Below are 16333 nucleotides of genomic sequence, written 5' to 3'. Positions count from 1 at the left end.
TAGAGCTGCTTTGCTTTGCATCAAAGGGGCGTACCATGCAGGGTCCTTAGACATTCCCATGCTACCACCCATGGTTTTTGATACAATGCCTTATCTACTAACATTAAAATACAAAGCTTTGCGCGAAAAAAAGACTCATTTTAGAGGTAGGTCCTAACTTGGAGAAATGTTTTGATGTCTCAAAACTTTTCCAACTTTGAATATGTGATGCACTATACAGGGTTGTAAGACAATACAATGCTGGAAAAAACCATGCACACCATTACCATGATTTTGTACCCCACATTTTTTAACCACAAATATGCTTTTGCCACGTATTCCTTTACAATGCATTTAAAGGCTATCTAAGGTAAATATTATTAGGTTAAGTTAATTTATTTCCATATGTGCATTTTATATATAGATAATCACTGAAAAAAGCAAAGGTACATTAAGGCTCAGATTTCACTCATAGAAAACCTCAAAACCATTGAAATTCAGCAGTTATAGTTACCTGAGTTAACTATAACTTACGCCACCCCAATGCACTACTTATGACCTCACATATTACATCACTCATGACATGGTCAGTGAAATCACTGATTACATCTCAAATTGCATTTGCAGAGTGGTGGAAAAAGGGGCGGGCCTCTGACCAACTCTCAGCAATCCCGCTGTCACTTACTGGTCGTGACAGGAGGGTTTCTTGGCACCCCAGGACCCTCAGCATACAAGGGGACTTCATCCTCCAACCAGAAGTGTGCCAGGAGGTGCATTTGCAGAGTGGTGGAGAAAGGGGACGTGCCCTCCAATGACCTCTCAGCAACCCCACTCTGTGGGACTTAAAAGTGGCAATAAGAAGGATTCCTGGCCCCCAAGCACCCTCAGCATCCAAGGGAACTTCATCCCCCAACAAGTAGCGCACCAAGAGGGACATTTGAAAAGTGGTAGAGAAAGGAGGCGGGGCCGCCGCCGACCTCTCAACAATCCCACTGTGTGGGACTCACTGGAGGTAACAACAGGTGTTCTTGGACCCCAAGGAACCTCAGCATCCAAGGGGGCTTTATCCCCCAACAAGAAGTGCACCAGTTCATTGTGCATTATTTAAAATCCTAGCAATAAACTAAAATCTAGGAATCAAATAAAACCATTGTGTATCTTAAATTGTTAATACATTTCTGTTCTAACATTCATGTTGCAAAATAAATTTTCTAAAGATTACTTTATGCAAAATGATAGGTATATAAGTTATGATCCAAATAATGTATTAATCAACATGCAGATTTGACTGAGACAGTTACATTGTGCTGAAAATGCAAATGTCGCAGACAAGCAAACCAACTCCAACAAAACTGTGCATGTCAGAAAATGTTGAGTAATACTGAGATGCAAGTGTAAAATGTGTATCTTGTACAAACATTCACATGTAACTGGAATTGCTCAGACATCGGCAGCACAAAACATAACCCAATGGCCATTGCATTTTGGACCGTCAAATCTGAAATGAAAGACTGAAGAACAAATGCAAACTGTCATACATTTTTAGTTAGACAGTTGGTGGCCAGTAAATGTGTGAAGACCATGATTCCTGACACTGTGCTGTAATCTCAAGATTCAATGCTAAGAATAATTCAGTAAAGATATTAGTAAGATGTTTCAGAAGCATAGAACCTATAGGCCAATAGCTGTCTCGTAATAAATTCTTGCAACGCATTGCAAAGTATTGTATAGGAAATCTCAGGACATGTGCAGAGAAAGAGACTGTATTGACAAGTACAAATACAAAGTTTCAGTGCCAGTGACATATAGGGTGTAAGAATGCCAAGATCTGACATCAGAAAAAATGTGTGTATCTGTATTTGTGTATGATGACAACTTGCAAAAATAAATCAGTGATGTTATCCGCAATGTCACTGACCATGTCATGAATGATGTAATGTATGAGGACATAAGCAGTGCATTTCGGGATTGTAAGCTAAAGTTAGAACAGGTAGCTATAACTGCTGAATTTCACTGGTTCTGTGCATGTGAAATATGAGCCTAATTATAACGTCCATGAAACCCATCCCCGGGGCCCAGCCAAGAATTAATGGGGGACGGGGGCATACAGCCCTCACCTGGGCTGATTTTGGCCCTGGGGCTCCCAGCATCAGGGCCCTTGACAATTATTGAGAGGAGAAGTGGGCCACATAGCCCAGCTCTGGACCAATTATGGCCCTTCCCCTGGGGCTCGACAAATCATTGGAAGGGGACGGAAGCTGCCCAGACTCCCTCCCTGGGATAATTTCAACCCCGGGGAACCCCACACCCTGGGTTCGGCCTCTTGCTCAGAGTACCCTGGAGTCCACCCAGGGAACCCAGTGTGCTACACTGGAGACTGTAGGGGGTGCCTCAATGCCTCCATGGTCCCTGCCAGCTCCCTCCCTCCAGCCAGAGCTGGCATTGCTTCTACACATAGGGAACTGCCAAAAATACTGTTCCCTGCATGTAGAAGCAATTCTTTCATCTGGTTTCCTTCCCGCTTGATAGCGAGAGCAAACAGCTTTGTCCCAGGGGTGGGCATCCCGAGACATAGGGAGCTGACCGTGGGTGGTGGCGGTCCCCAGGGCCATCAATAGATCCAGGAGTGGGGCCCAGCAGCCCCCTCTTTTGCTCTTGTAGGTCCTGTCCCAGGGAGGTGGTGGTCCACAGGGCTGGGAATGGCCCAGACGGGGGGGCCACGAGACACCCCTCCCTCCCTCTTTTAACCCCTTCGTTGCTAGGCCTTCCTCCCCCTGTGCTAAGCCTTTTTTTTTGCTATTTGGGGAGTTCACACTTAGACTCCTGTAATTTTTTGACCACATAAGGCATCCACGCCAAATATCCGTCCTTTTCTTCCAATGTCACGGAGATTCTAAAGGTACCCAGGGCTTGTGGATTCCTCTGGTGGGGACCCAGAAATTAGCCAAAATACAGCTAAATTAGTTTTTTGTTTTTTAAATGGGAAAAAGGTGCTGCAAATGAAAGCGTCTGGTTGTTTCCCTGCAGATGGTATCAACAAAGGGTTTTTGGGGCTGAAATCACCATTTTCTCAGCTTTCAGGGACTGACTGACCTTTGTCAGAAAACCAACATTTTTTTTTTTTTTTTTTTTTTTTTTTAAAAACCTTTATTTGTGCATATGAAAAGGACAAATACGGGCCTACAACCATCCGGCCGGCCACAAAACGGTTAAGCACTGAGAAATACATTTCAACCCTTGTGCGTCAATGGTCAAGATTAGCAACGATTCAGGAGTTATACACTGGAGAGATCCTTGACACCAGGGGAAGGAGAAGTAAAGGTTAATTTTAAGGTTTTCAAAATAATTTTATCGAGGAAAAAGTCAGTAGAGGATAGAACCAAGGAGATTCGAGTCCGCAAGATGGCTTCATCACACGGGGGAGCAGCATCATCATTAAAACGGCCACAGAAAATCTCAGACAGTGAGGCGATGCAGTTATATAACAGGATAGTCACATGAGTAAATACGCACCCCTCCAAAGCCGCCCCCACTCAATCCACCCCACACCCGGACCCCGAATCGGAAACAAGTATAGCGCAGAGACATAGAAGAAAGAGGCCCATAGAACTAAAAAGAAAAGGTAAATTACCCCCCCACCCTACACCAATGCGGAGGCTACGGCCTGCCCCCCCCCCGGCATAGTGCCTGTCGCCCAATGAACCCGAAATATAGACAAGAGAGAAAGTAGGAATAGAGTAAAGAAAATAAGAAAACAAAGAAAAAAGCGGGGAGGAGCCCACGTAACCTCAGAGCGCCCGAAACCACCGGCCAACTACGCCTCCACTCACTGAAAACCCACCACACCCAAAGGCGGTCGTGTGAAGATAACATGTCACAACAATATAAATGAAGGCAGACAAGTCGCGACGAGTGCGCACAACATATGCAGACAGTTCCAGTCCCAGTCCAGCCCATCCGTGACACCATGGTGATAGAAATCAATCTAGCCCTGGCCCGATCGCGGGCGTAAGATTAGACTAGCCCCCACATGAAGGCCCCGCAGCCCGTGCAGACAAAGACAATATGGCCGCTTGGGAGAAGATGGAGAAGTAGAGTCACAAAATGGCCGCCGATCATCTATTGAGGTCCCCTTGTGCACCATATAAAATCCAAACCTGGCCTGTAAAGTACAGGAGTTCCACATAAAAGAAGCCGTAGGCCACCGTGAACGGTTCCTCGGGGACGTCAGGTGTCGCTCAGCTGGATACTCTTGCGGACGCGGTGAGGCAGGCAACAACAAAGCAGGCAGCAATGAACAGGGAAACAAAATGTCCACAATTGAGCAGGAGATCGATTGATCCTGGGTGCAGGGAAAGCCAGATGCAGACACCAGTGTAGCACGGTTATACACCGTCGTTGCGTCCTCGCAAGAGGACAGAAGCACTGGCAGACCCACGTCTTGTTGAGAACAAACGGGGCGCTCACGACCCGCAGCCGACAGTATGGAGTCGAACCGCTCACTCAGCGTTTGCAAGCCGACACACAATTGCAGACGAAGGTCCCGCAGGGCAGCCAGAACGGAGCCGCATGTCAGCGGAAGCTGCGCCCCCACATCGGCAGCAATCCGGGACGGCACTGTGGAGCTGGAGTCTGGTAGAGGGAGGGCGAAGCGGGCAGCGGGCGAGACCGGAGCATCGCCCCCCAGCAGCGAGCAGGCAATCAACGCCATGTTTTACCGCTGAACGGTACAGTGGCCAGGGGGGGGGTCGTAACAAGGAGGCAATTCCACACAGGTCTGCGCCGCAACAGGTGAAAGCCAGCAGTCGCTTCCCCTCCCTCGGACTCTCTTGCAGCCGACTAGGCAATAGAAGAAGGGGGTCCGTAGCCTTCCACAGCGCGGGCCACAGAGCGAAGCAGGAGACCCGCCACACCGGGGCTTACCCTATAGCTCCAGCCCGTCAGGTGAAAGGTGAAGGAGGTGTCCGGGCGTCTCTCCCCCGGCTCATCTGGCGACAATCCGTGGTGTGAGGCGGGATCGGGGCCGCGGGGCTCAGATTTGCGCCGGGGATCCAGTGACTGCGGAGCTTCCAGGGGGCCGGCCAAGGCCACATTAGAGCAGGGGTCCAGCGCGGAGAACAAAGGCACCAAGAACTCCGGCATCCGGGCGGGCTCAGACTCCGGGAAAGCAGCGGCGCGGTCAGCGCGTCGTCGCGCACGTTGCACCTCGAAAAACGGCAAGGATAGGAATCAGGATGATAGTCCGAGGCCAAGGGCCGGTGGAGCCGGGCGCTCAAGCGTCTGCTCCGGTCGCCATCTTGGCTCCTCCCCAAAAAAAACCAACATTTTTTACACAGTTTTGGCATTTTACTGGGACGTAGCCTATTTTTGAAATTGTTTGTGCTTCCAACCTTCTTCCAGTTAATAGTAGAAATGGGTATAAAAGCCATAATTTATCCTGGAAAGCTGTACATTTTAGAAATGTAGACAACATTTTGAATTCATTGAGGGATCATTTGTGTAGATCCTTTAAGGTTTCTTTATAGAAACTGATAGTTGAAAATAGGAAAAATTGAAACTTTGTTGGAAAAATCAGCCTTCTTGCATGTTCCAGCCTTTATCTTGACGAAGCTCACGAAAGACTTCCAGGGTACATTAAACAATCTCTCACAAAAACAATCCTTGAACATGATTAACCCAAACAACTTGCAAGCCTGGCTGCGCACGCAGATAAAGCTTAAGCCAAGCAGAGTCAGAATTCAGGATGACATGAGGCCATGTCAAAGCCTATAGTAAGAACTTAATAATACTACCAATGTACAACACAATGCACATTTGTGCACCAATGCTTATAGCATTACATGCTTCATATCTCAATGTATAATACAGTGCACATTTGTGCACCACTGCCTATACCATCGCATACTTCATCTCTCAATGTACAACACAGTGCACATGTGTGCACTACTGCTCATAATACTGCACTTCGAGACCAAAAAGTACATTCCACACCTCTCTCTCTCTCTCTCCCTCTCTCTCTCTTTTAAGAGAAACAGGCATATGCAGGACATCGTACATTCAGGCTAGGATAAAATAACACACCAAAGTCAATTCAAATAATGGTAGTGAAAGGTCATCACAGGGTGTCAGACCACAAGATTGCTTCTAGCACTACAACATTTCAAAAAATGTCATGCTCAAGACACTAACAAAATAAGCTACTGTTATGATACCACTTACAAAAAAAATTCATGCATGACAATAATACTCATTTGGAGTAAACACAACAAAAATGTTTTCCTTAGCAAAAAAATGCAACCACACAAAACTGCAGATCAACCACTGCTGAAACCGCAAACAAGTATCAAAAGCTTCACACTAGAATAAAAAGAAGAAATAAAACATTACAATCACATATGCAAATAATGCACTAGTCCACACACTATCCACCAGCCAAGCAAAGGTGGTAGGTGGGCCTAAAAGCATAAGGCTGATCTGCCTGCATGGGGAGCAGAAACAGCCAAAATATTCAGCCTCATAAAGGGGGAGCGACCTTTGCCCCAGGGGTCACTCCCCAACACCAACATTTAAAAAACCCTGTTGTCTAGTGGTTTTTGCCCCCTTGGGGACAGAAACGGCCACAATAATCACCCCATAAAGGGTGAGCGACCCTTGCCCAAGGGGGCACTCTTAACAACACTAAAACAATCCCTGGTGTCCTAATGGGCATACAATCAAATTAATTGTTTATTTGGGTCGATCTGCCCTTCCAGGGGGTCAGAAAAGGCCAAAATATATGCTCCCCAAAGGGGATCAACCCATGCCCAAGGGGTTGCTCCGCAAGAACACTAAAACAATCCCTTGTGTCTAATGGCTTCTGCCCCCCTTGGTGGAAGATAGGCCAAGACTCACAAGGCTGATCTGCACCCAAAGGGGGCAAAAACGGCCAAAATAAATTATCCCCAAAGGGGGGCGACCCTTGCCTAAGGGGCCGCTCCCCACAAACATATTTAAAAAGAAAGAAATAATCCCCGGTGGCCTAGTGAGCACAAAATAAAATTAATATTTTACTGGGGCCGATCAGCCCTTCAAGGGGTGCAGAAACGGCCAAAATAAATTCTCCCCAAAGTGGAGCGGCTCTTGCCTAACAAAATTTGAAACAAAAAAAATCCCTGATGGTCTATTGGGCGCACAGCTACTTTTTTTTTTTAAATCAGATTTACCCCCAAATAAACAAATTGTTCCCCCAAGGGGAGTGACCTAGGTGCAGCTCCCCGACACAAAAGGGCATTTAAAAAAAAAAAATCTCTGGTTTCCTAGTGGGCACGCATCTACCTTTTTTTTTTTTTTTAAATGGGCATTCATGCTGCACAATTGCGCCCCAGGCACGAACTCATGGCATGCTTTGATTTCATTGCAGCCTGCGGCGCGAACTTGGCGACACATCCAGAGGCTTGGCGAGGGTGACACCACGTGCAGGAATATTGTGGCTGTTCATGTGGGACTAAGATCGAAGAGAGGACAAACACATATTATGTGTGTTGCTATGGAAGTGAGGACAGGTGTTTGGAATTTCCATCACGCAAACTATTGTGGCATCAAAGTCGAGGGGAATGAATTGAAGTATCATCTATACTTCACCTCACTAACATGGCAGCCGTATTGCACGAACTATTCTGCAGTCCTTTCTTGTTTGCCACCACTTTTCAAACTACCAATGAGGAGCAGGCATTCTCTATTTGAAAACCGAACACTGTGCATGGTGATGATTACACTTGAAGCGCTGAAGAAAGCTACATGCTAAAACGCGTCTGCTTTCATCAAGAGTATTTTAATTACCCCGGGAGTGCCTTACGCATGCTAGACTTGCATGCACTGGAGCTGTGACATTAAACATGAGTTCCATCCTCACGAATGAAGGGCACCCGCCTTAGGTGTTCGGTGGCTCAGATGGAACTGGGAGCTGTGATTTATTGTGTTGCCGCCTGAACCGCCTCTTAAAGATGCTGCCGTCTACCAGAGGATAGTGGGTTATACGAACTCATGGCATGCTTTGATTTCATTGCAGCCTGCAGAGCAAACTTGGCGATTCATTCAAAGGTTTGGCGAGGGTGACACCACGCACAGGAATATTGTGGCTGCCCATGTGGGACTAAGATTGAAGAGAGGACGAACACATATAATGTGTGTTGCTATGGAAGTGAGGACAGGCGTTTGGAATTTCCTCACGCAAACTATTGTGACATCAAAATCGAGGGGAAGGACTTGAAGTATCATCTATACTTCACCTCACTAACATGGCAGCCGTATTGCACAAACTATTCTGAAGTCCTTTCTTGTTTGCCACCACTTTTCAAACTACCAATGAGGAGCAGGCATTCTCTATTTGAAAAACGAATGCTGTGCATGGTGATGATTACACTTGAAGCACTGAAGAAAGCTACATGCTGAAATGCGTCTGCTTACATCAAGAGTATTTTAATTACCCCGGGAGTGCCTTACGTGTGCTAGACTTGCATGAACTGGAGCTTTGACATTTACCGTGAGTTCCTTCCTCACGAATAAAGGGCACCCGCCTTAGGAGTTCGGTGGCTCCGATAGAACTGGGAGATGTTATTTATTGTAGAGCCGCCTGAACCGCCTCTGAAAGAGGCTGCCATCTACCAAAGGATAGTGGGTTGTACAAACTCATGGCATGCTTTGATTTCATTGCAACCTGCGGAGCGAACTTGGCGATACATCCAGAGGCTTGGCGAGGGTGACACCACGCACAGGAATATTGACACCACGCACAGGAATATTGAGGCTGCTCATGTGGGACTAAGATCGAAGAGAGGAGGAACACATATTATGTGTGTTGCTATGGAAGTGAGGACAGGCGTTTGGAATTTCCATCACGCAAACTATTGTGACATCAAAGTCGAGGGAATGACTTGAAGTATCATCTATACTTCACTTCACTAACATGGCAGCCGTATTGCACAAACTATTCTGCAGTCCTTTCTTGTTTGCCACCACTTTTCAAACTACCAATGAGGAGCAGGCATTCTCTATTTGAAAAACGAACACTGTGCATGGTGATGATTACACTTGAAGCACTGAAGAAAGCTACATGCTGAAACGCATCTGCTTACATCAAGAGTATTTTAATTACCCCGGGAGTGCCTTACGCGTGCTAGACTTGCATGCACTGGAGCAGTGACATTTAACATGAGTTCCATCCTCACGAATGAATGGCACCCGCCTTAGGAGTTCGGTGGCTCAGATGGAACTGGGAGCTGTGATTTATTGTAGAGCCGCCTGAACCGCCTCTGAAAGATGCTGCCGTCTACCAAAGGATAGTGGGTTATACGAACTCATGGTATGCTTTGATTTAATTGCAGCCTGCGGAGCGAACTTGGCGATACATCCAGAGGCTTGGCGAGGGTGACACCACGTGCAGGAATATTGTGGCTGCCCATGTGGGACTAAGATTGAAGAGAGGATGAACACATATTATGTGTGTTGCTATGGAAGTGAGGACAGGCATTTGGAATTTCCATCACGAAAACTATTGTGACATCAAAGTCGAGGGGAATGACTTGAAGTATCATCTATACTTCACCTCACTAACATGGCTGCCGTATTGCACGAACTATTCTGAAGTCCTTTCTTGTTTGACACCACTTTTCAAACTACCAATGAGGAGCAGGCATTCTCTATTTGAAAAACGAATGCTGTGCATGGTGATGATTAAACTTGAAGCACTGAAGAAAGCTACATTCTGAAATGCGTCTGCTTACATCAAGAGTATTTTAATTACCCCGGGAGTGCCTTACGTGTGCTAGACTTGCATGCACTGGAGCTGTGACATTTAACTTGAGTTCCATCCTCACGAATGAAGGGCACCCGCCTTAGGAGTTCGGTGGCTCAGATGGAACTGAGAACTGTGATTTATTGTGTTGCCGCCTGAACCGCCTCTGAAAGATGCTGCTGTCTATCAAAGGATAGTGGGTTATACGAACTCAGGGCATGCTTTGATTTCATTGCAGACTGCGGAGCGAACTTGGCGATACATCCAGAGGCTTAGCGAGGGTGAAACCACACGCAGGAATATTGTGGCTTCCCACGTGGGACTAAGATCGAAGGGAGGACGAACACATATTATGTGTGATGCTATGGAAGTGAGGACATGCGTTTGGAATTTCCATCACGCAAACTATTGTGACATCAAAGTCGAGGGGAATGACTTGAAGTATCATCCATACTTCACCTCCCTAACATGGCAGCCGTATTGCACAAACTATTCTGCAGTCCTTTCTTGTTTACCCCCACTTTTCAAACTACCAATGAGGAGCAGGCATTCTTTATTTGAAAAACGAACACTGTGCATGGTGATGATTACACTTGAAGCACTGAAGAAAGCTACATGCTGAAACGCGTCTGCTTACATCAAAAGTATTTTAATTACCCCGGGAGTGCCTTACACGTACTAGACTTGCATGCACTGGAGCTGTGACATTTAACGTGAGTTCCATCCTCACGAATGAAGGTTACCCGCCTTAGGAGTTCGGTGGCTCAGATGGAACTGGGAGCCAGTAGGTAGTTATAGTTAGGAACTATTTTCCATAGGAAATCCGCAACATTCTATTTGGAATAACGTTGGCGCCGATTGACGAATCTTTGCGAAAGTTTCCAAACTTTTGGCCAGCTCTGGTCCGTTTTTATCCTGAAAATTTCAAATTGATTCGTCAAGCGGGGGTCAAGAAAATAGGGGGGTCACAAAACGCGTTTTCCCCATTCATTTTACCATAGGACCTGTTGACGCAGCTACAGCCCGAACTGCTGACCGAAATTATGCCAAATTTGGGAAAGAGGTAGTCCTCAGTTCAGACTCGTGCCTTTTGCTTAAATGGTGTAAATCCGTTCAGTAGTTCCTGAGAAAATTAGAGTTAAAAAAATAGATATATCTGGGCGGAGCCTAATCACACATCTCATCGTGAGATCTGATTGGCTGTCAGTACTTCATCCAAGAAGTGTTGGCAGCCATCTTGGGACCAATATACATGATAGCACCTCATTAAAAAGCATTGCAGTTAATAGAAGGTTTTAAGACTTTAGTTACATTATAACTCATTTTTTGATGGTACCATACTCATTTTAGGAATTGTGGTGTGTTCTAAGGTGATTTTACATGTGAAAAAACCTTCTGCTATGATATCATGAATCATGTTTGAGAGAAAACTATTTTCTCATGCTTTTCCCACAGAGGTTTGGAAGGTGATCCATAAGCTAAACTGAGAACATATTTTCTGTAAATTCACATGATCTTTCTCAGTCATGTGAGAATTAAGTCTGACATTCTCAGTAAAACATGTACATCCAACAAGGGCAGAGACTGTCAGTTGATTCCTTTGTGTTCTACTGCAGCTTCCCAGAGTGTTCTAAAGAACAACTAGAGCGCTAACAGTCCAACTTATGACAAACGTATTGCACACCTGAAGCCATCTTGATTGGAATAAAGTGGTAACTCTTAAAACATTTAATTTAAAAAGGAACAAAATGAGAGGGTTCATTTTGCCATAGAAAGTATAATTAGTGCTGCAGAAAGAAAAATTAGGGCACATTTTGAGTGACTTCTCAAATCCTCTTCTATTTCATTAAAAAATTCTGACATGCAGACTGAAACATGCACTTTCAATACCAGCAGCAGACTTCCCTGGTGAGCAGTAGCTTTACTACAGTGATTTAATAAGCAACTAGAGTGCTAACATTCTGAATTTATGGCAAATGTTTGACACATCTGAATGCCTTCTTGATGGAACCAAAGTAAAAAACTGAAAGTATTTCCTACTGAGGAGACTGCAGTAAATGAGGAAAATAGGAAACTTCATAATAAATAAATCTCCCAAGATGGCCACCAGAGACAAAAGAGCCCAAATGTAGCCCAAATATCACCCAGATGTAGCCCAAGTATAGCCCAATGACAGAATGTCCCAGAGTGTTCTAACGAACAACTGGAGCGCTAACAGTCTTACTTATGACAAAAGTATGGCACACCTGAAGCCATCTTGATTGGAATACAGTGGTAACACTTAAAACATTTAATTTACAAAGGAACAAAATGAGGGGGTTAATTTTGCCATAGAAATTATGATTAGTGCTGCAGAAAGAAAAATTAGGGCACATTTTGACTTCTCAAATCCTCTTCTATTTCATAAACAAATTCTGACATGCAGACTGAAACATGCACTTTGAATACCAGCAGCAGACTTCCCTGGTGAGCAGTAGCTTTACTACAGTGATCTAATGAGCAACTAGAGTGCTAACATTCAGAATTTATGGCAAATGTGACATATCTGAATACCTTCTTGATGGAATCAAAGTAAAAAACTGAAAGCATTTCCTACTGAGGAGACTGCAGTAAATGAGGCAATTAGGAAACTTCATAACAAATAAATCTCCCAAGATGGCCACCAGAGACAAAAGAGCCCAAATGCAGCACAAATATCACCCAGATGTAGCCCACATGTAGCCCAATGACAGAAGTGTGGCAAAACACTTATTTTTTGTGTATTTGCAGTTTTATATAGTGTAGACTTGTCAGGTATTGGAGTGCTTTACATGAGCATTGGTTACATCCCACAAGATCAAATTCATTTTGGTTGTAGACATGGGGAGATTAAGTGATTTGACCAGAATCACAGAATGTTGAGCTGAAGCAGAAACTCCAACCTGGTTCCCCAGTTGCAAAGTCTGCAGCTCTGGAAGTAACACCACATCCTCTCCCCTAAGTGCAAAATTTAATCAAGTGGTCAACTGGATAAAAAACATAAAGATTACAAATAATTTAAAAGTTCTTTGTCGCTATTTGAAAACTCAGAAAATATGTCCTTGTTTTAGTTTTTTAGAGCACTAACCATAATTTTAATGCAAATAAGACCCTCTCATATATGTAATTTCTAAAGTAAATGCTCTAGGTATTACAGTTTCGATTACATCAAGATGACGTCATGCGTTCCACACTTTTGTAATAAATATAGAATGTTAGCAATCTAGTTGTTCATTGGGATACTGTTTAGAGGCAGGGGCCAGGGGCACGGACTCTGAAAACTGAAGGCAGGTAGGAGAGTGCAGAGGCAACAATTTGAACACACTGGGCAGGCAGGAAGGGCAGTGGCAGCACAACAGACTATGGAGGGCAGTGGAAAGGGGGCAGGGGCAACAAACCAACAATACAGGACTGGCAAGAGAGGCTGTGGCAATATAATAGACCATTGTGAGCAGAAGGAAGAGGCAGTGGTAGTACAACCATACATGCCAACAGACCCGTTTCAGCCAGGAAACGTCCAATGTTTTTAAGCTCAAATGGGCTTTATTTGATCTGTCTCCTGTCTACAATCTCCTCTTTTTCAATGTAACTCAAACGGGAAAATCAATACCCCATTTTTTTTTCAAAATCTCCCTCTTACCAAGTTCAAAATATTCGTAAGTATGGTACATTGGATCATGGTAGGCAGGAGGAATTGGGGTAGGGACATGGACTTGGATAACAGAGGACAGGAGGGACATGGAGAGGTGCACCAAACTGACCCTACAGGGCAGGCATCAGGGTTTGCAGCAGCACAATACACCACACAGGGCATGCGGGACGGGAGCGCAGCACAACAATCCATAGAAAGCAATAGGGAGGGGACAGGACCATGCACATGGACAACAGAGAACAGAGGGGAAAGAGGCAATGGTAGCTAGCTGACCATAATGGACAGACAGGAGAGAAAGCTGCAGCATAACAGACCATAAAGGGCAGGAGGGATGGATCAGGGGCATTACAATGGAACAGACAAGCCAGGAGGGAGGGAATAGGGGTCTGCACATGGAAACAGAGGGCTGGGGGCAAGGGGGCAGGGCAGGGCAGGAGCAGCAAGATGACCATGGAGGTCAGGCAGGATGGGCACTAGAAACAAGACACACCATGGAGAGCAACAGTGAGACTATGATGGCATAGACACAGACCATGGAGGGAAGGTGGGAGGGGGTCAGGGGCAGCTAGCTGACCACAAAGGGAAGGTGGGAGGGGCCATGGCAGCACAGAAGACCATGCTTGGCAAGCAGGAGGGTTAGTGGCAGCACAATGGCTATTATGGGCAAGGAGGAGGGTGCAGGGGCATGCACAAAGTACCATGGAGGATAGAAGGGAAGGTAAGAACCTGGGCACAGACAAGAGAGTTCAGGGGAAGGGTCCTCACAAGAGACCGCGTGGGGCAGGCAGGACGAGCAGTTGCAGCACAACAGACCAGGGAGGGCAGAAGGGTGTGGCAGTAAAATGGACCATGGAGGACAGGAGGACGGGGATAGGGGCATGGCATGTGGACAGGCAGGGTGGAGGTGGCAGGGGCAGTTTACAGTCATCTGACAATGCTAGGCAGGTGGGAGGGGAGTGGCAGCTCAAGAAAACACTCAGAGTAGATAGGAGTGGCAGGTTTATGGAACATGGTGGGCAAAAAGGATGGAGCAGGGGCATGCAAAAAGACATCGGAGGGCAGGGGGAAGGAGAATAGGGGCAGCAAGCTAAGCTAAGAGTCTAAGCAGGGGGTCAATGATGGGCCATGGAATTGGGCAATGGAGGGCTGGATGAGTGGACTGGGACATCATGCTAAATGGAGGGCAGTGGCAGCACATCAGACCATACATGGCAGGAGGGAGGAGGCAAGTCCATGGATTCAGACAACAGAGGATAGGGAGGAGGTGGATGGGCAGCAAGCTAACTGTTCAGAGAAGGTGGGTATTAGGAACTTTATTGTTTTTAAAATGTGTGTCTGTGCGGACTACTTAAAATATGAACAAGTATGCAGCATAATCTCACTTTTATTCAGGAAGAAGAGGACGTTTGTGACTGTGACTCCGGGCTCACTTGGCAGAAACATCCCCTAACCCTCCACCCCATCGCAAAATGTAATGCCCGTGAAAAGGGTAGGTGGACGCAGTGTTATATAGAACATAGTCCTGAGAGCACAATTGAAAATGAAAACTAGATATAGTATATGGTATAAACTATGCACCAAAAAGTGTGATATAAGATGAACCGGGGCGTGAAATATCATATGCAATACATTGTGCGCAATGACAGATTCATTGGAGAGCGTGAGATAGCACAGGCACTAGCGCGTTCTATGCGATATGCGCCTTGGAGTGTAATATGCACAGGGCAGTGATGTGTAACCTAACTAGTCTCTAAAGTTGTAATATAAAATATGTGCTGGGGAGTGTCACGTTGCATATGCACTGTGACAAAGATATGGATCCCAGATTGTAATATGTATGGCATAGCGCTGTTCGTTATAACATAGGCATTGAGGAAGGCACGTTAGATGGGGCAATATAACCTGTGCGAAGGCAAGTGTGGCATGACATATTCACGGGGTGGTGTTACAGTGCACATGGGCTAGAGAGTGTCATAGCATACGCACTAGCTGGTGGAATACAACACAGAGGTGTGTGGCACTCGGCGGTCACTGGTGGGTGTAACACAGCATTGGGCTCAGCCAGGAGCATGCTGTGACTCTCAAGTGAGGTTAGTCTCCTTTACAGAGAGTAAAATAAAAAGCATTGCACATCCGGCGGTGGATGTGTGTTTTATTAACCGTGAGGGGGGTTTCTTGCATAGTTTGGTCGAATTTTTGTCGAATTCCCTTTGAATGGCTTCGTGTGCATGTGTATTAAATGTGCCCGTCAATAGCTACCCATGTTTGTATAAATAAACGACAAGAGTGTCTACTTGGAGAGTACCCACCGGCGGGGGCGCCGGGATTAAGCACGGTAGGGCGTCAGACACGTCAGAGCTTCACTAGCGGTGTAAATACATTCCACGTGGATTCATTGTATGCATAGTCACCTTTTATTGAATGTCACGCAAATCGTCATGGTAATAGGTACATACGGTTTGTTCAGCATGTCCTAGGTGTTTCTATAAATATATATTTTTTAAAATAATGATAAACAAAGGCCGGCCCCCTCCTAAAGAATTGAAAAAAAAAAGGCCATGACCCGGGGGTTGGGGTCCCCAGGGCCTATTAAGGCCTTAGGAGGAGGGCCACGCGGCCCCCTTCCAAATGTATTTTTTTCAACAACAAAAAATTAGGGTGCAGGCCCTAGGGGATGGGGTCCCCAAGGCCAATAAATTAGAAAAAGAAGGGGGGGCCACACAGCCCTCCTTCTTAAAAAAATAAAATAAATAAAAGACAGGCATCGCGCCGGAGGCCATGCCCCCTCCTTGCAGCACTCTGCAAACGCGCCCCCTGGCCAGTTGTAAGTTGGGGAATTAATTCCTCTTCAATACTGAGGGTCCCTGAGGTCAAACTAGCCCAACAGGTATCTCCAGTATGCGCCATGGAGC

This window comes from Triturus cristatus, chromosome 5_2 (assembly GCF_964204655.1).
Source record: "Triturus cristatus chromosome 5_2, aTriCri1.1, whole genome shotgun sequence".
Taxonomy (NCBI): domain Eukaryota; kingdom Metazoa; phylum Chordata; class Amphibia; order Caudata; family Salamandridae; genus Triturus; species Triturus cristatus.
The sequence above is the reverse complement of the archived record's forward strand: the minus strand, read 5'-3'. Positions refer to the sequence as shown.